This window comes from Oryx dammah, unplaced genomic scaffold (assembly GCF_014754425.2).
Source record: "Oryx dammah isolate SB20612 unplaced genomic scaffold, SCBI_Odam_1.1 HiC_scaffold_19, whole genome shotgun sequence".
NCBI lineage: Eukaryota > Metazoa > Chordata > Mammalia > Artiodactyla > Bovidae > Oryx > Oryx dammah.
Genome location: NW_024070203.1, coordinates 22768334 through 22793634, shown reverse-complemented (window position 1 = coordinate 22793634; position 25301 = coordinate 22768334). Strand labels below are relative to the sequence as shown.

The following is a 25301-nucleotide window of genomic DNA, read 5'->3' as shown; positions in this document are numbered from 1 at the left end:
TGGAATTTGGTTACACAATATATTAGATCATTCAATATGTCCTAAATGTCTCTTATGATTTTTTCTGTATCTTCCACCATCATTTTTTTCATGTGTGTTTAATTTAAATATTTTTAGTGATTCTGAGTCACAAATCTGTACTTTAGCTGTTTCTAATCTGCTATTAAAGCCACTTACTGTATTCTTACTTTTATTTAACTCTTTGAAACATTTCTAGAATTGCTGTTTGATGGTTTTAAAAAGGGATTTCAATTTTCTGAGGATCTTTTCTACCTTTCCATCTACTCCCTAGAATCAGTTCAGTTCAGTTCAGTCATTCAGTTGTGTCCGACTCTTTGCAGCCCCATGGACTGCAGCATGCCAGGCTTCCCGGTCCATCACCAACTTCTGGGGCCTGCTTAAACTCCCTAGAAAAGATAACTTTAATCTTGATGATAGTCAAGTGTACACCTGATAACCTAAATATGTGGATAATCTGGAGATTCACTTATGTCATTTTTTTCCAGCTCTTGGCTTGTGTTCATTTTTTTCTCTTTTCTGGCATACCAATACATTTTTGATTGAATATCAGATATTGTATATAAAAATGTAGAGGCTCTTGGTGAAGTGGTCTTTCTCCAGATAGGACTGAATTTTCTTTTGGCAGATGAGAATGACCACATTATCCTAGTCTATGTGAGACTGGGTTTTGGGCTGTTACAAATCTATTTTGGATTTGTTCTTTAATTTTAATTGAAACAGAATTGACATACAATATTATGTTAGTTTCAGGTGTGTGACATAATGATTTGACATTTACATAATTATGAAATGATCATGGTAGTTCAGTAAATCATACAAAGTTATTACAATATTATTTACCATATGTCTTATGCTGTATGTTGTATACCTGTGACTTTTTTATTATATAACTAGATGTTCATAGCTCTTAATTTCTAGCATCTATTTCACCAACCCCAACCCCCTCCCTCTGGCAACCACCCATTTATTCTCTGTACCTATGAGTCTGTTTTTGGTTTATTTTTTAGGTCCCACATATAAGTGAGATCATGCATTGTTTTCTGTGACTTATTTCACTTAGCATAATACCCTCTAGATCCACCCATGTTGTTAGCAATAGGAAGATTTTTAAATGGTTGAGTAATATTCCACGTGAATGTATATACTAAGGACTTCCCTGGTGGTCCAGTGGTTAAGAATCTGCCTTCTAATGCAGAGGATGTCAATTCAATCCCTGGTCTGGGAACTAAGCTACCACATGCCATGGGGCAACTAAGCCCACAAGCTGCAACTAAGACCCAATGCCTTTAAGAAGGATAAGGTTGGATAAAGAAGGGTAAAGTTGGATAAAGAAGATATATGCTACATCTTCTTATCCATCCGTCTATTGATGGACACTTAAGTTGCTTCTGCTTCTTGGCTATTGTAAATAAAGCTGCAATGAACACTGGAGTACATATATCTTTTTGAATTTGTGTTTTTGTTTTCTTTGGGTAAATACCCAGCAGGGAAATTGCTGCATCATATGGCAGTTCTATTTCTAAATTTTTGAGGCATCTCCGTACCATTTACTGTAATGTCTGCACCACGTTGCTATCATTGTAAACTTTACTATGCATTGTAAATTCTAAAGTTCTCTCTATTAATTATTGCTACTGTTAGGCAGTGCATACAAAAGATGTGGTGCAGGAGGACTTCCTTTTCTCCACATCCTCACTAACAACTTATCTCTTGTCTTCCTGAAGTCAGCCATTCTGACAGGTGTGAGGTGATATCTCCTTGTGTTTTGATTTGCATTTCTCTGATAATTAGTGATGTTGAGCATCTTGTCATGTGAATTGCTTTGTTTTCATGCGAGTCACTTTGACTTTTGAATCAATTGTATTGTAAACTCTAAAGTGCTCGCTACTAATTACTGCTACTGTTAGGCAGTGAATGCAAAAGATGTCACACAGTCAAAACTACTGACTCTTGGTGCCTTTGAACTCCCCGCATCATTGCTCTGTGAAGCCCTGTTCATAGCACCTGTCATAACACTTCACACACAGTAGATGCTCAGAAAGGCTTGATTAACCAACCCAAGACGATGCAGTTAGACACCTTTATTTTGCAGATGGAAGAGAGGTTCAGAAGTTCTTTTTCAGTCATCTTGGGGTGTCACTTTTTTTTCTTTTTCTGAAATTCTCTCACATCTGGAAACATCTATCAGAGCACTGGGACGAGGCCTTTTGATTTTTAATTGCATGTGTCTAAGCAGAGAGGTAAGGAGGGGGAAGAAATGGCAGAAGCTATAGTATGGTCAGAGCAGCACATTTGTAGGCCTGAAACTTGATTCTCTCAGTTCATCCAGGTGGAACTGGTCACAGGGCCTGCTCCATGCCTGAACTGCCAGGAGTTTGACAAACGGACCAACATGCCAAATTAATAATTTCCTCCATGACATTTATATGACTTGAGCACTGGAACAACAAGCATTCACAGAACACTTCCTCCTGGGAGAAATGTCACCTCAAGAGACTAAATCACAGATAAGAAGGGTGTGTAGGGAGCACAGAATTGCACATAGAGAGGTTCTTTATCAAGGCTGTGTGCACTGGGGCATTGGAAAATACGTGTCTCTTCCTGACTTAGGGATATTAAATTTGTTTTTATTGGAGTATAATTGCTTTACAATGTTGTATTAGTTTCTGGTGTACAGCAAACTGAATCAGCTTTAGGTATCCATGTGTCTCCTCCCTCTTGAGCCCCGCTTCCCACCCTCCCTGCCCCCACCACCTCTCTAGGTCATCGCGGAGCACTGAGCTGAGCTCCCCGTGCTGAGCAGCAGCTCCCCACCGGCGGTCTCTGTCACACCCGCTAGTGTATACGTGTCAGTGCTGCTCTCCCAGTTTCTCCCAGCCTCCCTCCCCCAACACTGTGTCCACAAGTCCGTTCTCTGCATCTGCGTCACTGCTCCTCCCCTACAAACACCAACCTCAATGGCCGTCATGAGAAAATCTACCAACAATAAAGGCTGGAGGGAGTGTGGAGAAATGGGAATCCTCTTGCACTGTTAGTGGGAATGCAAACTGATGCAGCCACTATGGAGAACAGTATGGAGGCTCCTTAAAAAGCTGAAAATAGAGCTACCATATCACCCAAAAATCCCACTGCTGGGCGTATACTCTGAGAAAACCACAATGCAAAAAGACACGTGTACTCCAACGTTCACCGCAGCACTGTTTACGATAACCAGGCCATGGATACAGCCTGAATGTCCACTGATGGATGAGTAAAGAAGATGTGGTACACATATATACATATACAGTGGAATACTACTCAGCCATAAAAGGAACAAAATTGGGTCATTTGTAGTTATGCAGATGGACCTAAGTTCTGTCATACAGAGTGTAGTAAGTCAGAAAAACACAAATATCATATATTAACACTTCCCTGGTGGCTCAGATGGTAAAGCATCTGTCTACAATGCAGGAGACCCAGGTTCGATCCCTGGGTTGGGAAGATCCCCTGGAGAAGGAACTGGCAACCCCCTCCAGTACTATTGCCTGGAAAATCCCACGGACGGAGGAGAGTGGTAGGCTACAGTCCATGGGGTCGCAAAGAGTCGGACATGACTGAGCGACTCCACTTTCCACTTTCCATGGCATCTAGGGACATTTTTGTTCATTTGTTCATTTATTTATTCATTTTATGTCTCTTGAGCCTGCCCTGTGTTAGGCACTGGGAATACCAGAACAAATCTATTTCCATCTCTGTTCTTAAGAGGATTTCAGTTCAGTGGAGAAGATTGATAAAGAGAAAAATAGCACATGGTGATTTGGACAATTTCCTCCAATAGTTGTGCAGGTTCCTGACTGTATCGGTTATCTAGTGATGGATAACACACCATCCCGAACTTTGTAAGTTCAAGTAGCCACAAATGCCTACTGCTCCTGAGCCCGTGCTTCAGGCTGCTTAGTTCTGGTTTCAGCAGGCTTCCTCATCTAGCCTGCAAGCAGCTCCAGGTCGCTAGGTGGCTCTGCTTTGGGAGCTTGCTGGTGTTCCTCGGTTTTCCTGGAGGATGGTCTTCCATCCTCCAGCAGGCTGGCCTGGGCTTGCTCACACAGCAGGGAGAGCAATGCTGTGCAAGGGCTCTTGGGGGTCTGGACTTGGGACTGATGGCCCATTGCTCCCACCACATTCCATTGCCCCAAGCATCACGAGGCTGGTCCAGGTAAAAAGCACAGTGAAACAGACCCCCTTTCCTTTGATGGAAAGAGCCGTAAAGTGGTGCCGGAAAGTGCCCAGATCCAGAGAGGAGTGAAGAACGGTGGTGGCTATTTTTGCCATCAGCTGCAATGACTCACGCAGACGTGTGTGGTTGAATTGGCCGGCTATGTAGGGAACCTGGGGCAGGAAGAAAAGTTAGATAATTGAAAAAAAATTCAAGTTATACAACACCTCATTAAATGAAGGTTAATTTCCTAAAAGTGGTATCATGTTTCTCTTGCAGTGAAGATTTCTCTCTAAATCCCTGAGACTGAATTCAGCTCGATGCTCTGTGACGACCTAGAGGGGTGGGATGGGGTAGGTGGGAAGGAGGTCCAAGAGGGAGGGGATATATGTACACAGACTGCTAATTCATGTTGTTGTACAGCAGAAACCAACACAACATTGTAAAACAATTATCCTCGAATTAAAAAAATCTCTGAGACCAATCAGAGAAGGGTGGTGAGAGACATGCAGCCAGGTTTCACCCACGCAAGCTGGCCTGATGGTCTTTACAGGACGCCTGTGATGAGGGTGTGAGCCTCCAGGACACAGGTGCTCACTGAAGCCTGGGGGCTAGTGCAGGCAGGCGGGGAGATGAGAAATTTTTTTTTTTTTAAGTAGTCAGAAAGTTAGGACAGCAGAGCAAGAGAGGACCCAGAGATTCAAACTCAGGGTTGGAAGATAGATAACAAAGTAAGATGACATTTGAATAGATGGAAGCTTGGATTCTTGTAAATACCAAGCGACTACCATACTATTTATACTGTATGTGGCTTGTGCCATTTTGCCGTGCTGGGGACACCTGCTGAGGTTCCAATGGGATCCTAGATAATAACTTGGTATCTCAGGACTTTTAAAAAGCATGCGTGCTTAGTCGTGTCCGACTCTTTGCCACCCAAAGACTGTAGCCCGCCAGGCTCCTCTAGGCAAGAATACTAGAGTGGATAGCCATTTCCTTCTCCAAGAGATCTTCCCGACCCAGGGACTGAACCTGGGTTTCCTGCAGTGCAGGCAGATTCTTTACCATCTGAGCTTCCAGGGGAATCCCATTTTAAAAGGCACATTAAGTTCTCAATAGAATGCCTGACCCATAGAAGGGTCTCAACAAATGATTGCCATTATGCTATTATTACTGTTTTTAGTATAGCTACAGGTTTGCAGATTGGAGGTCTGGGAGTCTCATCCCTCTCTGTACCGAGATGCTCCATCCCTATGAGTTCTATTGTCAGTCAGGTGAGTGGGAACCCAGCTTGAGGAAACAGCTGGGAGGGGGTGGAACGAGGGGGCGCAGTGAGAGCACAATCTGTATCCTTTCTAAAAACGGCTCTCATGGGAGAAAATTACTAATCACTGCCATTCTTCTGCATCTGGTGTTAATTCTTCCAGGTAAAGGACACTATAAATGGAGTGTTAAGTTCTTAATTTAGAGTGTTTCGGTGGGGAGTGGGGGGGGTTGCAGTTATTCATTTTATTAGTCACTGTTCTAGGCTTTGAAAAGAGCAGAAGTTTTGATGTTGAAGGAAATATCTCACTTGCATCAAGGGGCTTTTCTTTTGAATACCCTGGGGCTGGATTTGGAAACAGGTGGGTCGTTGCGGGTGTTACAGGTGTTTGGTGTGCTTTCATGGGGGAGAGGATTGAAAGTCAGTAACAAAGATGAACTTCATATTGCACAGACTATTGCAGTAGACTTCTGATCGGCCTGCTGTTTCCACTTTATTCTCCTCCAACCCTTTTTCTATATGGTAGCCAAAGTGGCTTTCTTAAAATCAGATGTTGAAGGACCTACTGGATAGCACAGGGAACTCTGCTTAATGTTAGGTGGCAGCATGGATGGGAGTGGGGTTTGGGGGAGAATGGTTACATGTATATGTATGGCTGAGTCCCTTTGCTGTTCACCTGAAACTATCACAACATTGTTAATCAGCTATATGCCAATATGGGCTTCCCAGGTGGCACAGTGATGAAGAATCCACCTGTTGATGGAGACTCAGGTTCGATCACCGGGTCAGGAAGATACCCTGGAGAAGGGAGTGGCAACCCACTCCAGTGTTCTTGCCTGGAGAGCTCTGTGCACAGAGGAGCCTGGTGGGCTATAGTCCATGGGGATGCAAAGAGTCGGACGCGACTGAGCCGCTCACAGCCTGAACCTGATGTGTATGTATGGGTGGTTCACTTTGCTGTGCAGTAGAAACTAACACAACATTGTAAAGCAGCTATAAGCCAACAAAAAAGTTTTAGAAAGAAGTTACTGCTTTTAAAATGGTGATTAGGGAAAACCTCTAAGATGATTGAAGCTGAGACCCAAAGGATAAGAAATAGCCAGTTATGAGAGGGGGCATTGCTGGTGCAGAAGCAAGCTAGATGGAGACCGATATGACTGGAGCTTAGTTCCTCCAAAGAGGAGACAAGAGATGATCTGAAGATGTGAGTTCAAGACTATGGTCTGAAATCCTAAGCAAGGAATGGGATTTTACCCAGTGTAACGGAAATCTGCTTTTGATGATCGCCTCTTTTTTGATTGCCTTCCCATTTAGATCACCACAGAGCACTGAGTAGAGTTCCCTGTGCTATACAGTAGGATATCTATTAGTTATCTATTTTATACATAGCATCAATAGTGTATGTATGTCAATTCAAATCTCCCAATTCATCCCACCGCACTTTCCCCTTTGGTACCCATAAAAAGCAGAATCTTCTTAAGACAGCAAAACTTTTGATGTATAGCAGAAACTAACACCATATCATAAAGCAATTATCCTCCAATTAAAAATAATTTAAAAAAAGAAAATCATTGAAAAAACTTTGCCCCTTTCAATTAGTGACTAATTAAATGGCTAGTGGTTAGTGATTAATGACTAGTGACCAATAACATGAACAATCCCATCCCCCCAACAGTTTACATTTCACCAGCCAGTAGTTTCTTTCTCATAAATAGACAGTAGTGATGTTAGTAAATAATTTTTGTTTGTTAAATTGCATAGTGCCTCTCTATTCCACTGTCTTGTGGCCTGAACTTCCTGTCATGAGCATGAACTTCCTACCAGACCCACTAGTCACACGGCTGAGTAAGACCAGGAAAAATCATCACAAAGTGAGAGTGAGGTCAGGTTTGAGCAGGTCCAGGGGGGCAGAAGTATGTTACATAAAGTATGTGTGATCCACCTCTGATGCTGTAAAGTGGGACCCTGGTCCATGTGGATGCTATGCAGGATTTTATGTTAGTGAATCAATTACTTTGTAAGCTCTCAGATGCTGTCCTACATCTTATGGGTGAGAAAGACACAGATCCAGAGGGATGGGATTCTATCATAAGCATCAGCATTGTACTTGGCAGAAAGTAAGCACTTAGTATGGAGAAGGCAATGGCACCCCACTCCAGTACTCTTGCCTGGAAAATCCCATGGACGGAGGAGTTTGGTGGGCTGCAGTCCATGGGGTCGCTAAGAGTCGGACATGACTGGGCGACTTCCCTTTCACTCTTCACTTTCATGCATTGGAGAAGGAAATGGCAACCCATTCCAGTGTTCTTGCCCGGAGAATCCCAGGGACGGGGGAGCCTGGTGGGCTTCCGTCTATGGGGTCGCACAGAGTCGGACACGACTGAAGCGACTTAGCAGCAGCAGCAGCAAGCACTTAGTAAATCTTAGCTACACAAATACTTTCTCCATCACAGGTAAATTTCACAGGTAATGCCTCTGCCCTGGAATTGGTAGAATGGATTGATTCTTTCTGTCCTCCCTGTCAGATGCCTATTAATAAATTTTTCTGTTGAGATTTTCAAGCAGATAATGTAATGGTGGAGTTGATGGTTTAAATTGCCCACTGTATTGCCAGCATAAGAAGCAGAGTGTTCCTGCATAGAAGAAGCCAGTGATATGAATCTGTTTTCTTTTGTCTGGTCCAGAGTGCTATTGGTGGACTGCAGCCTGGATGTGGTTGATCAAACATGGAATGATATATAGATAAAAAGGGGATTTATGGTTGTTAAACTAATTGAAATACTTTGGGATCCACAAATTCTTATTCAGAGTCCCAACTGTTTGGAAAATATGTGAAAATTAATGAAAAAAATTCTGGAATAGTTTCTTCGTTTGACTTTGAACGTGGTTGAGAAGAGTCCGTGACTTGAGGGGCTGACCCAGAGTCTCTATTTCTGGACCTGTTGGACAGACTTGTAGCGTTGTTTTTGGTTCCATGGAGTGAAGACTGTTGATCATGTCTAAGAATATACAAAGCTAGACCAATGCTTTGTTAGTTCTGCATTTGAGAGTTGTGAGAAATAAAGAAATAATTTGTTTGCTGCTATTTTAACAGCACCTTGTTCTCCATTCTCTTCCTTTTCTTGACCTCAGGCTAATTTTTTTATTGTCAGAATCAGCGCTCAGGTTGGATTGCTGCTGTTTTAACCCAACCCATAGAATCAGGGATTGTGCAGATTGGAAGAGAGGATCCAGGCCAACACTTCGAATTTTTCAGCTAGGGAAATTGAGGCTCAGAGTGGTCATATGGGGACCCAAACCTTAGAAGTGAAGTTAGCAAGGGAATTGGGATTCAAAATAGGACTCCGGTCTCATCTTGTCGTGTACCTCTTGTTGCATCAGTGAAGTGGACCTACTAGCTACTCTTCCTACTGACCTACCACACCAGGAAAAAGAGAAGCGAAGACTAGCAGAGACTAGAGGAGAGGAAGAGGTGACGAGGACTTCTCCCCAGCGTGTCATGCCCTTGGTCTTTTCATCCTTGTGCGCACTTTGTGGTTGATGTGTTGAAGCTTCATTTTTGATGCACAAGCCACTGGGCCATCCCAGAGTGATGGTCTGCTATTGTTGTTTAGCCTCTAAGTCGACTCTCTGTGACCCCACGGACTGTAGCCATCAGGTTCCTCTGTCCATGGGATTCTCCAGGTGAGAATACTGGAGTGGGCTGCCATTTTCTTCTCCAGGGAATCTTCTCCAGGATATCCCTGGCTCACGTCTCCTGCAGTGCAGATTCTTTACCACTGAGCCACTGGGGAAGCCCAATGCTCTGTTGGCACGTCCTAATTAAGATCTTTTGATGAGAACCAAGAGAACAGTCTTAATAACTGTAGCTAATATTTTTGGAATACTGAGGATGAGCTACCTGTCTGTAAACTGTGCCTCTGAGTGCTTCGTGGCAGCCATAGGAGATGGGCACTGTGGTAATCCCATGGACAGCTACGAAACCAAGGAGAGGTGGGTAAATCGAGATCACTCAGAGGGTAAATAAGGAAGCGGGAATGTGAGTTCTGCTCTGTGGTCACTGGGGTTTTACCCAGGGTTCAACATCATTACTTGCGCTCAATTAGGAGCTAAAGAAACCTGTAAGGGACGGTGGGCACATGTTGGGTCCCCAGTGCCCTGTGTAGCAGCAGCCACCCCAGCCTCAAATGTGAACAGGGCATACACCCCAGTATGCAGTATGGAGTTGAGGGGTACTTTATCTGCTCTGCCCTCTCCTGCTTTCTATTTTTGAAAATGAAAAAATATGCACTTTTCAGAATATCTAAGTGCAGTGTGCAATAATTGATTCACTGAATGATTCAACAAAAGCAAAAAGAAAACTATGGTTTTAAGACATCATTAAGATCATCAGGGAGAGTTAAATATGGAATGTATATTAGCTAACACTGTATCTTTGGTAAAATCCTCAACAGGTTAATTGCTTTGTGATCATGTCCCCAACCTTGGGAGTTAGAAAAACTTAGGGGTAAAGGGCCATGATATCAAATTTGATCGAGTGCTATTAATTGGTAAACTTAGAGGAAGGATATACAGGGGTTCATTGTATTATTATTTCAATTTTTCTGAATAATTGAATTTGCTATAATGAAAAATTGAAAAGATCCCATTCCAGTTATCACAAAAGTAAAACATTTTTATTGTGTAAAATTAAAAATTTAGTGAGAAAAATAAAAAATAAAAATTTAGTGAGGAAAAAATGAAGAATGTAAATATATAACCTTATCACCCGAAGTGCTGGTTTTCAAAAACGTAAACTTCTCTCCTTAGGTAAAAATAGATATTACATTGTCATCCTGTAATACTCACATTCTGTATATGCGCATATGTGACTCAGACAAAAGTTTCATAAAATTACAACTGTCTTTGCTATATTCACTGCCTTTTATACTTCCATTTAGTTTCTTTTCTTTTTTTTTTTAAATGCTTATTTGGGGCTTCCCTAGTGGTCTGCAAATCCAGCTGCAATGCAGAGGTCATGGGTTCGACCCCTGGTCTGGAAAGATTCTGCATGCCACGGAACAACTAAGCCTGTGCGCCGCAACTGCTGAGTCTGAGCTCTAGAGCCCGGGCGCCACAGCTGCTGAGCGCACACGTGGCAGCTACTGCAGCCCGTGCTCCGCAGCAAGAGACGCCACCACCACGAGAAGCCCGCACATTGCAACTAGAGGAGCTGCCCCTCGCTCACCGCAACTAGAGAACACCCACGCTCAGCAACGAAGACCCACCACAGTCAAATAAACAAATAAATAAAATTTTAAAAATTCCTATTTGGTTTACAAACTCACCAGTCACCAGTTGTTTAAAACACATGACCTAGAGTAAGTTGTCTAGAGTAAAATTAGTTGATAGGTGTGCTGGACCCAGCGTCGCCCTCCATATTCTTCTACTCCCGGTTCTATTATCCGAGGGCTTCCTGCGCATCCCAGGATAGCATAGGACAGGAAAGCAGTCTGCTTTTCAGAATCTTGGGGTTATTTTCTTGACCTCATGATGTCCTGAGGCAGTGCATCTCCAGGTGGGCTTGGCTGCCCTCCAGTGTGTCAACCTTCACAAAATCTCACAGAAACAAGGTCTCCTCCAGATGGCAACCCGTTCCCGCCCCTTCCTGTCAACACCACCTGAACAGTCCATATCTCCTCTGTAGAGGACAACCAGGAGACAAGCCAGCACAATCCACTCTTCAGTGCAGGGCTATTTGTTGCCATGGATCTCATTTGGTGATGTGCCCAGGACTTGGCCTGTCAGAACCCGAAAGCTGGACCGGGCTATTTCTCATTTTTTAGTGCCCTGGTGCTGCTCATAGCTATTAAGCATCTTTGAAATATCCAGCATCAAAAGAAGTTCTAGAACATCAAGATTATGTAAATGTGTGTGTGTGCTAAGTCGCTCCAGTCATGTCCAACTCTGTGTGCCGCTATGGACTAAAGCCCGCCAGGATCCTCTGTCCACTGGATTCTCCAGGCGAGAATACTGGAGCGGGTTGCCATTTCCTCCTTCAGGGGATCTTCCCAACCAGAGGATCAAACCTGTGTCTCCTACATCTCCTGCATTATCAAGTGGCTTCTTTACCACTAGCGCCACCTGGGAAGCCAAAATTATATAAATGCTGTATGGTAAATGGCAGCCCACTCCAGTACTCTTGCTTGGAAAATCCCATGGATGGAGGAGCCTGGTAGGCTACAGTCCGTGGGGTCGGAAAGAGTCCGACAGGACTGAGAGACTGCACTTTCACATGGCAAATACCGAGAAGATGACTAATCCCAGCGCTGAATATCTAACAGTAGCCCGAGCATGGAGGAGGCTGGCCTCCTTCCTTTCCCTCTTTGTCTCTCTCCCTTTCTTCCTTCCTTCCTTCCTTTCTCTCTTTCTTTCTTTCCCTTCCTCCTCCCCCTTTCTTTCTTTCCTCCTTAAAATAGCTTTGCGTCTTCTACTTCTTTCACTGTGAGAGCTGACCCGCTGTATTACCATTGCTTACCTCCTCTTCTAATGTGTAGGTTTCACGAGAGTAAGGACTGTGTGAATGTTTCCCCCTGCTGTGTTCTTTTAAAAAAAATAAATGATAGTAGTTTAAATTTATTTATTTATTTATTCCTGCTGTGCTGGGTCTTTGTTGCTGCGCGAGGGCTTTTGTCTAATAGAAGAGGGCGGGGGATACCCTCAGGTTGCGGTGCGTGGGCTTCTCGGGCCGGGGCTTCTCTTGAGCACAGGCTCTAGGGCTCACGGGCTTCGGCAGCTGTGGCCTGTGGGCTCAGTGCTTGTGGCTCCCGGGCTCTAGAGCACAGGCTCAATAGCTGTGGTGGACGGGCTTTCTGGCTCCGTGGCATGCAGGATCTTCCCGGGCCAGAGACTGAACCCGTGTCCCCGGCATTGGCCCATCTGGGTGGGAAAACCATTAAAACATGATCCCCCAAGTAAATGTATTATGAACAGCTGTGATGACTGCTATGAAGGAAAATCCCATCACTGTTCTGCTTCACAAAGAACCTGTGTTCAGGTGACATCATGACTTCTCAGATATGACTTGTTGGGAAACCAAAGCTCTCGGGGTGCCTCTGTGGGTGAATGTCAGAGGATGTCTGTCAGGGATAAGATGGAAGCTGTGGAGAGGGAGAGTTAGCCTCGTTCTACTTATTAGGCTGAGCTCCTCCTTCTTATCTGGGGTAAGCCTGAACTGAGGTAATACCATCCAATACAGCTTCTTTTTAAAAATTTTGATTCTGTGTTCACCATGGATTTCTTTTTGCATCAACTTTTATTTCTATTTATTTATTTCTGGTCACACCCTGTGGCGTGTGGGATCTTGGTTCCCAGCCAGGGATTGACCTCTTGCCCCCTGCACAGGAAGCGCAGAGTCTTAACCACTGAACTCCCAGGGAAGTCCTTAACAATTGTTGAGAGGAATAAATTAGACCATTCAAGGATGTGTAGGCAGGGGACAACTTAGACAACAGCGTGCGTGTGTGCTAGGCTCCTCTGTCCACGGGATTTTTCAGGCAAGAATACTGGAGTGGGTTGCCATTTCCTCCTCCAGGGGATCTTCCCGACCCAGGGATCGAACCTATGTCTCTCATGTCTCGTGCATTGGCAGGTGGGTGCTTTACCACTAGCGCCACCTGGGGAGCCCTAGACAACAGCAGTGGCGTGGAATTTCTCAGCAGCGCCCCAGTCATAAGACTCCTCCTACAGTCAATGAACCAGGTGGAATAATCAGAGGCAGAGGGTGTGATGGGCCGGCAGCCAAGGGAGAAAAAGCCATGGAAACGCTTCAGGCCGTGATAGGGTGGGCTACATGCAGCAAGAGCCTCCATAGGACTTTGCACCGAGTAGGAGGTGAGGACGGAGTCAGCCTACAGAGAGCCAGTGAATGTCGTGCCCCGTTCTTACGGCTGTTATTCCCAAATGTGACCACAAGATGGCAGCAAAGGAGAGTGGATCCCTGTGACGAGGCGGTCACGGTCCTCAGGACTCCTACCCACCTAGTTCCAGACACCTGGTGTCCCTGCATTAGGACACGGAGGACGCTCACTGCTTCCTGAGCTTCCCGGACCTGTGGGCCGTGCAGATCCTAATTGTTTATCCTCTTTGAAGTGGCCTGCTGCTGCTCAGATGTGAAGGGACAGCATATTCTGTAGGATGCTTTCTGACTGTGGTCTGGCAGAGCTGTGATAACACCCACAAAGAAGGCCATTGGATTGGATTTCGAGTCTTAAATGGTCCCCACTGGGGCACTGTGGGTGGGGATGAGGAGTCAGGGTGGGGCGTGACCAGATCAGATTTGTGATGTCTCAAGGTATCATCACCTACTGATACCACAGTGAATTAGGAATCTTAACACCATCATCTCATTTTGAGACCAGTGTTATGATTATGGCTGCTCATGTTTCAGGTCAAATATTTCCTCCTCTGAGATGTTCCCACCTTTGAAAGTAGCCCTCCCACCCTTTTTCTTTTTCTAGGTTTATTAATGATTGCAATGCAGGAGACCCAGGTTCGATTCCTGGGTCGGGAAAATCCCCTGGAAAAGGAAATGGCAATCCACTCCAGTATTCTTGCCTGAAGAATTCCATGGACAGGGGAGCCTGGTGGGCTACAGTCCATGGGGTTGCAAAGAGTTGGACACGACTGAAAGACTAACACACACACACAATGTTCTTTTTTAAAATTAATTTTTAGTACCGTATAGTTCTTTACAAAGTTGTGTTAGTTTTTCCTGAACAACAAAGTGAATCAGCTATACATATACATATGTGTGTGTGAGCTCGGACACAACTGAGCGACTCTTTGCGACCCCTTGGACTGTAGCCCACCAGGCTCCTCTGTCCATGGAATTTTCCAGGCAAGAATACTGGAGTGGGTTGCCATTTCCTCCTCCAGGGGGTCTTTTGACCCAGGGACAGAGCTAGTCTCCTGCATCTCCCGCATTGCAGGCGGACTCTTTTCCACTGCACCACCTGGGCAGCCCATATGTAGACATATATCCCCTCTTTTTTTGGATTCTCTTCCTATTTGGGTTACCATACAGCACTGAGTTCCCTGAGCTTTACAGCAGGTTCTCATTAGGTTTCCATTTTATACATCGTGTCAATAGTGGGTATATGTTAATCCCAATCTCCCAATTCATCCCAGCCCCTGCTTTCTATCACACTTCTTCAAAGCACTTGCTGCCATCAGAAGTAATTTCATGTCTCTATTTTGTACGTTGTTTTCGTGTGTCTGTGGCTCTCTGCTCACCAGGACATTTAGGACAGTGTTGGCGGTGATGTCCCTGGTGGCTCAGAGGTTGAAGTGCCTGCCTCCAATGCAGGAGACCCGGATTCGATCCCTGGGTTGGGAAGATCCCCTGGAGAAGGAAATGGTAACCCACTCCAGTATTCTTGCCTGGAAAATCCCATGGATGGAGAAGCCTGGTTGGCTACAGTCCATGAGGTCGCAAAGAGTCGGACACGACTGAGCGACTTCATTCACTCACTCACTGGCGGTGACGTCAGAAGTGGAGCCCTGCCTGGCATACAGGTGAGCGCTCAGATAAGAATTGATGAACTTGAAACAAATTGTGTCTCTCCCCACCTCCGCCCCCCACCAGTGTAGCTGTCCCTCTCCCTTGTGACATCCTGAACTTTTCCTGCGATGCATGGATCACACATTTATTTGGGGGCTTGTCTCCTGTTTTGCTCCTCAGGGGTCTTCCAGGTCAAGGACAGAAGGCCCGTCTTCATAATGATCCCACGTTCATTACCCTGTCCCAGGCACCTGAAGCGATCGAAAACACTGGGGGCCGAACCGCAAGGAGATGCGACGACATGTGATAAAGGTTGGGTCTGGGATGAGCCCAGCTTTCTTTTTCTGTTCAGGGCTGTTTCCACCTCCAGCAAAGATCTGGGAACCAGCAGAGCACCTGCCCACCCATCTTCATGGGAAACTTTGTACAAGCCTGTTCTCATGCCAGCGCTAAGGGCGTTAGGCGTAGTTAGTGGTGGTTTTCTCCCCAGGATCACCTTGAATTGATGTGCCAGCCTTGTGAGGGAGAGATGGGGAGTCCCTTTCTCTGTGTGTGTGGGAAACGAGGGCCTGGAGAAATGAAGTGACTCTCCCAGGCATTGTAGCTCAGAAGAGGTGGAAGCAGCCTTTGAACTTGGAACTTGACTGCCTCTGACTGCAGATGTGACCTGAGAGAAGGAGATAAACAGAAGGATTTTGATTTTGGCGGCTCATTCTCCCTACTGAATCCCTTAACCTCGCCTCAGTCCTCTGCACTGGCTCCCAGAGAAGAGTCAAATCTTCTTGTCTTGCAGGCATTTGCATCGAGATCCCTGTGGCCCCTGTAACTGGTGGTTGGAGAAGTACATGAAAGAGCCCTCCTGGGCTGCCTGCTCCCTCTCCACCCGCCTGCTTGTTCTGGGCTCTGCAGAAGCGCTTGCAAGGCTTCTGCAGGACTGGATTCTGCTGTAAATGCTGTCAAAAGGCGAGGGTTCTGCCCCAGGCTTTCCTGTTCCCTGCTGATTCCCCGCCTCCACCCCTCCAGGAGTGTCACCTTGGGTGGCAAAGCCCGGCCTCCCTTCCAGTCCTGGATTTGAGGCTGATAGCATTTCCTCTGCCGGCTTTGGAGGTGTGCCCGCGGCCCCCATGCTGCTCTCTGCAGCCTGCCTGCCTGCCCTGCCCTCCCTGCAACCAACGGAGAAAATAAATGAAAATGAGGTGAACGGAGAGTAAATCTAATGAGCGGGAGAAAAGACTGGAATCCGAGACTGAGGCTTGAGCTAAATGAGGCCTCAGTGTGGGATCTATAAGCTACAGAGGAATTCAACAGACTGAGTAAAGCAAAGGGTAACAGACCAGGGGTCATCTTGGCAATTGGAGATTTTCTCTGAAGGGGGCATTGGTTCTCGGTTCTAAAGGAGTGAGCCTGTGGGCCTCCTGGGCAGAGAAGCCTTTCGGCGCCCCACCTCCTTCCTTGATTACAGGAAACAGGCTTCCTTCAGGCTCCATGACCTTCCCTGAGTTCCAAGGAGCAGGTTCAAACAGTTGCTAGTTAGGGAAGGGAAGGGATGTGGAGGGGCTTTCCTGGTAGCTCAGCTGGCAAAGAATCTGCCTGCAATGCGGGAGACCCCGGTTCGATTCCTGAGTCGGGAAGTTCCCCTGGAGAAGGGACAGGCTAACCGCTCCAGTATTCATGTGCTTTCCTGGTGGCTCAGATGGTAGTAAAGAACCCACCTGCAATGCAGAAGACCTGGATTCTATCCCTGGATTGGGAAGATCCCCTGGAGGACCACTCCAGCATTCTTGCCTGGAGAATTCCATGTAGAGAGGAACCTGGCGGGCCCCAGTCCATGGGGTCCCAAAGAATCAGACACGACTGAGCGACTAAGCATTAAGCACAGCGGGTGCAGAGACCAGAGAAGAGCAGTTAAGGAACAATAGTGCAGCCTTCGGGCCGGGTCCTGGTTCCCCCGCAGGGGATACACGCAACAATATCTTTGAGCTGTTTGCCCACACTGAAGCCCCCTCCAGGTGGGAGACGTTAACAGTATGCTGCCCACAAGTATGTGGATCCCAGATGGGTTGGAACCAGAAGGTTGTTGATGCTGGCTCCCACTTACCTCCCCAGCAGCCGATCAGAAGTATGTCCACCAGCTGATCATGCTCCCTTTGAATCGTTGCTAAAAACTCCTGACGACCTGCTCCAGGTTGGGACACACTGTTTTGAGGGCATTAACCCACTGTGGCTCCCTTTGCTGGGCAAACAATGAAGCTTTTCTTTTTGACTTAGCCCAAAACTCAGTCTCTAAGATTTAATTCTGTGTCAAGTTTACAAAGGCAGGATTAGGCTTCAGAAGGACACTCACTGAGGACTCTAAGCCTGGGGTGAAGGTGGTTATCTATACTCTTTCACAGCCCTCCCACCTTGTTGACCAGGATGTCCTCCTGGAAGACTTTTTGGGTTCATCTGTCATCTGTACCCTTGGAAGACTCTGGTGGATGGTGTGGAATACTCTGCCCCTCCTCCCTGTCCTGCTGCAGAGGATGAGGAGGGAATAGGTAAAGAGATGGGAAAAGAGGGGTCAGGGACCAAATCTGGGAGGGCTTTCTGGAGAGTCTGAGCTATATCTTCTGAGCAGGCAGACCTACTCATGAGATCTTGCTCATGTACAGCTTCTTTCTTGTGTACGTTTAGCGCTTCATTCATTTATTCATTCAACAAATGAACTATACAAAAAAGATCTTCATGACCAGATAATCACAATGGTGTGATCACTCACTTAGAGCCAGACATCCTGGAATGGAAAGTCAAGTAGGCCTTAGGAAGCATCACTACGAACAAAGCTAGTGGAGGTGATGGAATTCCAGTGGAGCTATTTCAAATCCTAAAAGATGATGCTGTGAAAGTGCTGCACTCAGTATGCTAGCAAATTTGGAAAACTCAACAGTGGCCATGGGACTGGAAAAGGTCAGTTTTCATTCCAACTCCTAAGAAAGGCAATGCCAAAGAATGCTCAAACTACTGCACAATTGCACTCATCTCACACATAGCAAAGTAATGCTCAAAGTTCTCCAAGGCAGGCTTCAGCAATACGTGAACCGTGAACTCCCTGATGTTCAAGCTAGATTTAGAAAAGGCAGAGGAACCAGAGAACAAATTGCCAACATCTATTGGACCATAGAAAAAGCAAGAGTTCCAGAAAAACATCTATTTCTGCTTTATTGACTATGCCAAAGCCTTTGACTGTGTGGATCACAATAAACTCTGGAAAATTCTGAAAGAGATGGGAATACCAGACCACCTGACCTGCCTCTTGAGAAATCTGTATGCAGGTCAAGAAGCAACAGTTAGAACTGGACATGGAACAACAGACTGGTTCCAAATAGGAAAAGGAGTATGTCAAGGCTGTATATTGTCACCCTGCTTATTTAACTTATATGCAGAATACATCATGAGAAATGCTGGGCTGGAAGAAGCACAAGCTGGAATCAAGATTGCCAGGAGAAATATCAATAACCTCAGATATGCAGATGACACCATCCTTATGGCAGAAAATGAAGAGGAACTAAAAAGCCTCTTGATGAAAGTGAAAGAGGAGAGTGAAAAAGTTGGCTTAAAGCTCAACATTCAGAAAACTAAGATCATGGCATCCAGTTCCATCACTTCATGGCAAATAGATGGAAAAACAGTGGACGTAGTGTCAGACTATTTTGTAGGGCTACAGAATCACTGCGGATGGTGACTGTAGCCATGAAATTAAAAGACACTTACTCCTTGGAAGAAAAGTTATGACCAACCTAGATAGCATATTCAAAAGCAGAGACATTACTTTGACAACAAACGTCCATCTCCATCTAGTCGAGGCTATGGTTTCTCCAGTGGTCATGTATGAATGTGAGAGCTGGACCATGAAGAAAGCTGAGCACCAAAGAATTGATGCTTTTGAACTGTGGTGTTGGAGAAGACTCTTGAGAGTCCCTTGGACTGCAAGGAGATCCAACCAGTCCATCCTAAAGGAAATCAGTCCTGAATGTTCATTGGAAGGACTGATGTTGAAGCTGAAACTCCAATATTTTGGCCACCTGGTATGAAGAGCTGACTCATTTGAAAAGACCCTGATGCTGGGAGGGATTGAGGGCAGGAGGAGAAGGGGACGACAGAGGATGAGATGGTTGGATGTCATCACTGACTCGATGGACATGGGTTTGGGTGGACTCTGGGAGTTGGTGACTGACAGGAAAGCCTGGTGTGCTGCAGTCCATGGGGTCACAAAGAGTCGGATATGATTGAGTGACTGAACTGACTGACTGATGCTAGTCATGACATCACCTTCAGTGTTAGAAGCTAGAATGAAACATGGTCCTGATCACTTTCCTTCACTGAAGCCTTTCCTCTATGAGGCTTGGATGCCACTGGCCTTGAAGCTGGCCAATAACCATCTTTTTGGAGGTTGGATTCTCTGGAAGAGACACAAAATCCTTCTATTGAAACAAGAGGGGCTCAGAGCATTGCATTTTAAACTGTTAATGTGAACTATGATCTCATCTGTAATTAGCAGATGGGGAAGTCACAGATAATTAGTAGTTTATTATAAAGTGTGGTAAAGTGTGAGAGCATGCTCCTGGGGGTGCAAGGGAAGCAGGGTGCCAAGGCACAGTGCGCAGTGGGGGACCTGGAAGGGCATGCTGGCATGCTGGTTGTCGACTGTCAACTTGGCCTCACTGTCACCCTGTCCTAACTTAGCTCCCCTCTGCACCACGGAGGAGCCAAGAACCATACCCTAGGATTCCCTCCCCTGTGGGGTTCTGGGCTATCATTTTCCAAGGTACAGGGGGTTGGAGAGATTTTATTTCTACTCAAGGAAAAATCTAGGACCTGAGGTGGAGGTAGCTAGAGCGCAGTTTCGTTTGGGCAACATACTGATAAATTTGCAATCCAGTTCCCCTGGCTCCAAAGTCTACACAGTTAATCACTGGATGACAGGGCCTCATTGGATCCCAAGCAAGTGGGCTTCAGGTCAGAGAGCTATCATGGGAGGAGAAACCAGTCTATTCTCTGCAGGGTCTTAAGCAAGGCTCACGGTGTGGTTCATGTATGCCTGGGTGATATGTGTGGGCTTGTGATAAGAGCCAGAGCTCAGGAGTAAGAGGGAGAAGGGGAAGGGTGAATGGAGAAACAGCTTGATGTACTTTGCCCAAACTGGATATAAGGAGTTGCCCTCAGCCTGGCTGGGGCCATAGCAAGGCTGAGGGAGAGAAGATGAGCTTCTTTACAGAGGATTAGACTTGAAGCTCATAGGACAGCCAGGGTTTTGCCTTGAAACCTGTTAGATGTTTGATTTCCCAGTTCAGAAGAGAGGTCTGGGCTTACCCTTAGAGTCATCTGCAGAGATGGTGGCTGGTATCATGGGAAGAAGTCTGGTAAAGTGTGAGAGCACGCTCCTGGGCGTGCAAGGGAAGCAGGGTGCCAAGCAGGATTATGCTGAGGAGGAAGGCAGCTTAGGAGGGAGGAGTCGGAAAGCTGCAGCAAGACTGAAGTCTTGCTCAGTAGGAAAGTAGCTACGAAGAGCAGTGGAAGGGAGCATCCTATGAAAGAGGCAAGGAGGGCTGGATCAAGTACTCCAGGAAGAATCAGCGTCATGATTGCATCTTCAGTTTGGATCTTTCCTCTGCCTTCCAACTTGTACGTCTGGCAGGATCAGTGGCAGGACCCGCTTGGCCAGGTACTCTGAAGATGTTAATTCTCATGATCATTATGGTCATGATAATATCAAGATAGGGGGTTAGTGTATTCTGAAAAGACTATGTTTGAAATTATTATTTCCAAACCGAAATTGATTGCATTTGAGTCACACTGTTTTATAAAAGTTGAAGACAATTGTATAACATCGCTCGTATGGAATCTACAAAAATGGTACAGATGAACTTATTTTCAAAGCAGAAATAGAGGCACAGACAGAGAGAGCAAATGTACGGATACCGAGGGGAGGGGGCGGGGTGGTGGGATGAATTGGGAGATTGGGATTGACATCCAAGCACTATGTGCTGTGCTTGTCGCTCAGTCGTGTCCGAGTCTTCACGACCGCATGGACTATAGCCCGTCGGGCTCCTGTCCACGGGAATTCTCCAAGCAAGAAGACTGGAGTGGGTTGCCATGCCCTCCTCCAGGCATGTATACACTACTCTGTATGAAATAGATAATTAATGAGAGCTTACTGTGTAACACGGGGAACTCTATTCAATGCTCTGTGTTGACCTAAATGGGAAGCCAATCCAAAAAAAAAAGAGGGGATATCTGTACACGTGTGGCTGATTCACTTTGCTCTACAGTAGAAATTAACACAACTTTGTAAAGCAGCTATACTCCAGTAAAAATTAATTAAAGATAAACAGTAAAGACAAATGCACAGTCAACTCAGAAGGGTTGGGGTGCTCACTCCGAGAGTGGAAATATTACTTTCCCAGGGTGGGAGGGCAGGAGGGTGGCTGACATGCAGTTAATAATTCAAGAAGGCACAAGGTGTCATCCTGCAGGGCATCCTGCCCCTGGTAACTCATCAATAAAATATTGGGCTCAGTGCTGTGGAGCTCACAGCTAATCTGAGAGCAACATTCTCACTTGGAAAGGCTGGTTGGCATGGGAGCCAGAGTGTCAGAGAAGCCCAAGGGTCTGGAATAAAAATGTCACAAAGGGAAGTGAGTTTCCAACACTCCTTCCTTTACTACATCCAGAAGAACAGCCCTGAAATCAGGTCAGCAGTGGTTGTTATGGCCCTGGGAACATTCTACCCATGGGGTGGGGGACTCCTGCATGCTGTCTGGCTGGCTCCCCTCTGCAAGACGGCTGCCTCCATCCCGGGAGTGGTCTAGCCCCTCTGACTCAGGGTTGAATCTCCAAGGAGCCAGTGAGCCCTTTTGAAGCCCTTTAGATAAGCCCATGTGCTTTACTTTTTCTTAATTATCATTTTTCACTCTTAAAGGAATACCTACTCGTTAAAGAAAAGTTTGCAAATATAGATGATGGTGCCAAAACAAGAAAAAATGGCAAATGTCCACTATTTCAATAAAATCATGTGTGTTTAATAATAATAGCAAAAATAGTGCAGCAGAGGGCCGAGACGTTGAGTGTTCTGGGTGCGTTTTCAACTGTTATCTTCATGGCAGCCTCACCTGGTGGCCTGGGTGACAATGCTGTAACTCCACTCCAAAACCCAATAAGATCTAAAGACTGAAGTTTGCTTTATAATGAATTTGGGTAGAACTGAGTCCTATTTATAGTCTTTAGTTAAGCTGCTTGGTGTGAATATTCATGTATTAATACAACATTATTCATGATTTTAATTACCGAGCACTGTCTCAGACCCCTCTGGGGATATTTTTTAGTATGTGGTGTTGTTGACCATATTTCTCAGATCTGCAAATTTCAAAATTCCAAATCATAATGGCATCCTTTATGATCCCCCTGTGACATCTGAAGAACTTGAGGAGCAGAGTTTTTGCCACTTGTTAGTCACTCTGTTGTGTCTGACTCTTTTGTGACCCTATGGACTATAGCCCACCAGGCTCCTCTGTCCACGGAATTTCCTAGGCAAGAACACTGGAGTGGGTTGCCATTTCCTTCTCCAGAGGATCTTCCTGACCCAGGGATCAAGCCAGGTCTCCTGCATTGCAGCTGGATTCTTTACTGTCTGAGCCATAGGGAAACCCTATGCCACAGGCCTGACATCAAACAGCTGAGAAGAGGTAGAGAGAGGAGTTGAACCCAGGTCTGCACACCTCAAGAAACTACGTACCTCCCAACCCTTCCCACATCACAACACACGGAGAAGGATAATGGTTGTTTCACCCACGGCGACAGAGGATGAGGGTGCTCAGAACCAGGACAAGTGGTCCAGGCTGTTCTGACATCAGCCACTTCAGAGTCCTGCCATCCTCACCCCTTTACTCAGCCTGCTGCCCCTTGGTGGGGAGTCCACCCAGAATTTAACTTTCATTTATAGAGTATGATTGATCCAGCACAGGGCTGGGCAGCGGTGCTTCAGGAAAGAACTCTAGAATCCGACCGCCTGGGTTTGAATCCCAGCACCTCCACTCTCTGGTTGTAAGACCTTTCCTGGAGAAGGAAAGGGCAACCCACTCCAGTGTTCTTGCCTGGGAAATCACATGGACAGAGGAGCCTGGCGGGCTACAGTCCCTGGGATTGGACCCGACTTAGCGGCTAAACAACAGTGACAACAGAGACCTTTCCCGGGTGAGTTGCTCAAGTTCTCTGTGCCTCAGTCCCTTCATCTGTAGAATGGAGATGACAACATTGTACTTACTTCCAGCTGAGAGCAACAACACTCACGTGGTCCCCAAGGCAGGAGGGAAGCAGTGGAGCTGCTGGGGGCCACCCTGAACTCAGGATGATCCTCTTAACTTTGGGGGCTGGGGGGGCTGGGAGGTAGCAAGTCCTCAGATCCAGCCCTTGTAGGTAGGTAGACGCCTTGCCTGTTCTCTAAGAGAGGCTGTGCTTGTCTTGCGGGAAAATGTGCGTTACCTACACAGGCTGATCAACAGAAGGCGGGGGTCAGCGCCCAGAAGATGTCATCATCAGGTCAAGAATACAGAGCTGTTGAGAAAGCCTCTCTTAGGCCTGAACATACGTAACCTAAGCCAGTATCCTGTTCTGTGTTTCTTTTTGCATTGCCAGAGTTGATACTTGACATTTCTAAGATCAAACCTAAAATGTCACGAGTAGAGTTCAGAAAAGAAAAGGTGAGTCTGGGGACCCTGGATAGAATACGATGCCAGGATTATTTCTGAGTTATGCCAGCTTCCTGGAAATCACTTGATATTTGAAGTTCTTTGAACAAATGAGCTGAGTGGACTAAAAAGTAGATAAATAGAAAATATATCTGACTTCAGGAAGACCATCACCCTTCACTTATCGAAGGCCCAAGAGGAGGTGTGCTTATCTGCTATTCAACCACAAGCTGGTTGCCTGGTTATGTCTCTTGCCTTTTGCCCTTCATATGCAAACTCTGCATGCCCCGTGGGGTCATGAAACAGACTGGCCTGGGGGGCAAGCACTGAGTGATTTGGGGCTGGGCATTTTGGAGCAGAGACGGGACCTTCTCTTTGTGGGGTTCTTGATGATCTGATGGTGATTCTCAGCACCGCCTTGCCCCCTTGCTCCTCTGCTTGATGGAACCTGGAATGAAGCCACACCTCCCAGACTCAGGATGGGGTCTCCATAGCCTCTATCTCCCCGCCCAAAATCTCAATATTCCTGAGTCAGGGATGGGTTCACAGTGGCAGCTTCACTCTTACGCCCAGATGGGTGGCATCCATTGACCTGTGTTTGGCCCCATGCTTTCTCCCTTAGGGTCTGCCCAGCTATCACACCTGGGACCACATTCTGCTTCTAGTCCAGGGACCTTGTCCTGAGTCCTAGCTCTGAGTTTAGGGACAACCTCTGTTCCTGGGGCAGGATCCAGCTCACCAGGGCTTGTCTGCTCACTGAAGCCTCTGCTGAACTGTCCCCAGTTTCCAGAAGGGCCCTAGGTTGTGGATTAGCCCAAAGCCGGATACCACATGTCAGGTTTCTCTGCTGGATGCTGTGCTTTCTCAGCCAGACTCTCCACTGAGGCTGGCCTCTTGCTGTGATGTTTGCTGGGCCCCAACCTACCCGAACTCACCTTCCCACCTCTATCCTGTGGCTCTAGGCCTTGGTATGCCCTGAGCTTTCCCTTGGTTAAATGTCCCCAGCAGGTTGGACTGAATAAACCTCAAGGCTTTCTCTGGCTTTCTCTGAGTCTGCAAAGAAAATGATAAGCCCTGATGTTGGTCTTGGGCTTTGCTCACAGAGGCTTTCTCACCTGACACCCTCTCCATGTTCCACCAGGGCCTCCTATACTTCTTTGATATGTGCAAAATTTCTGAGAATGAAAAACTTTCTGAACTTGGCTCCAAGGTCGAAGTCCACCTGAACCTCAACTCCTCTGTACTTTGTGCTTCTCATGAGTTTGAGCAAACTCTGGGAGATAGTGATGGGCCGGGAAGCCTGACGTGCTGCAGTCCATGAGGTCGCAAAGAGTCAGACATGACTAAGCGGGTGAACAACAACAAAGAGTGTACAGTTTCTCTTCTGTCATGGGGGTCTCAGCTGAGGTAACGCAGGTGGATATTTCTTTGAGAGTGTATCTCCAATAGATTCGTTTCCGATGCTAACTTTCTTTTCAACGAGCTATAGTTAAGAGTCAGGAGTTAGATAGTGATTGGAATTTACTACTTTTCCTTTCATTACTTAAACCTTGTCCTCCCCTC

General features: G+C 46.2%; 1 non-coding gene across 1 annotated transcript; it reads left to right on the top strand.

The window, feature by feature from the left end:
- Positions 1–3429: 3429 nt before the first annotated feature.
- TRNAC-ACA lies at positions 3430–3501 on the top strand. The gene has a single exon. It is a non-coding gene; the product is annotated as a tRNA-Cys (tRNA).
- Positions 3502–25301: the final 21800 nt, after the last annotated feature.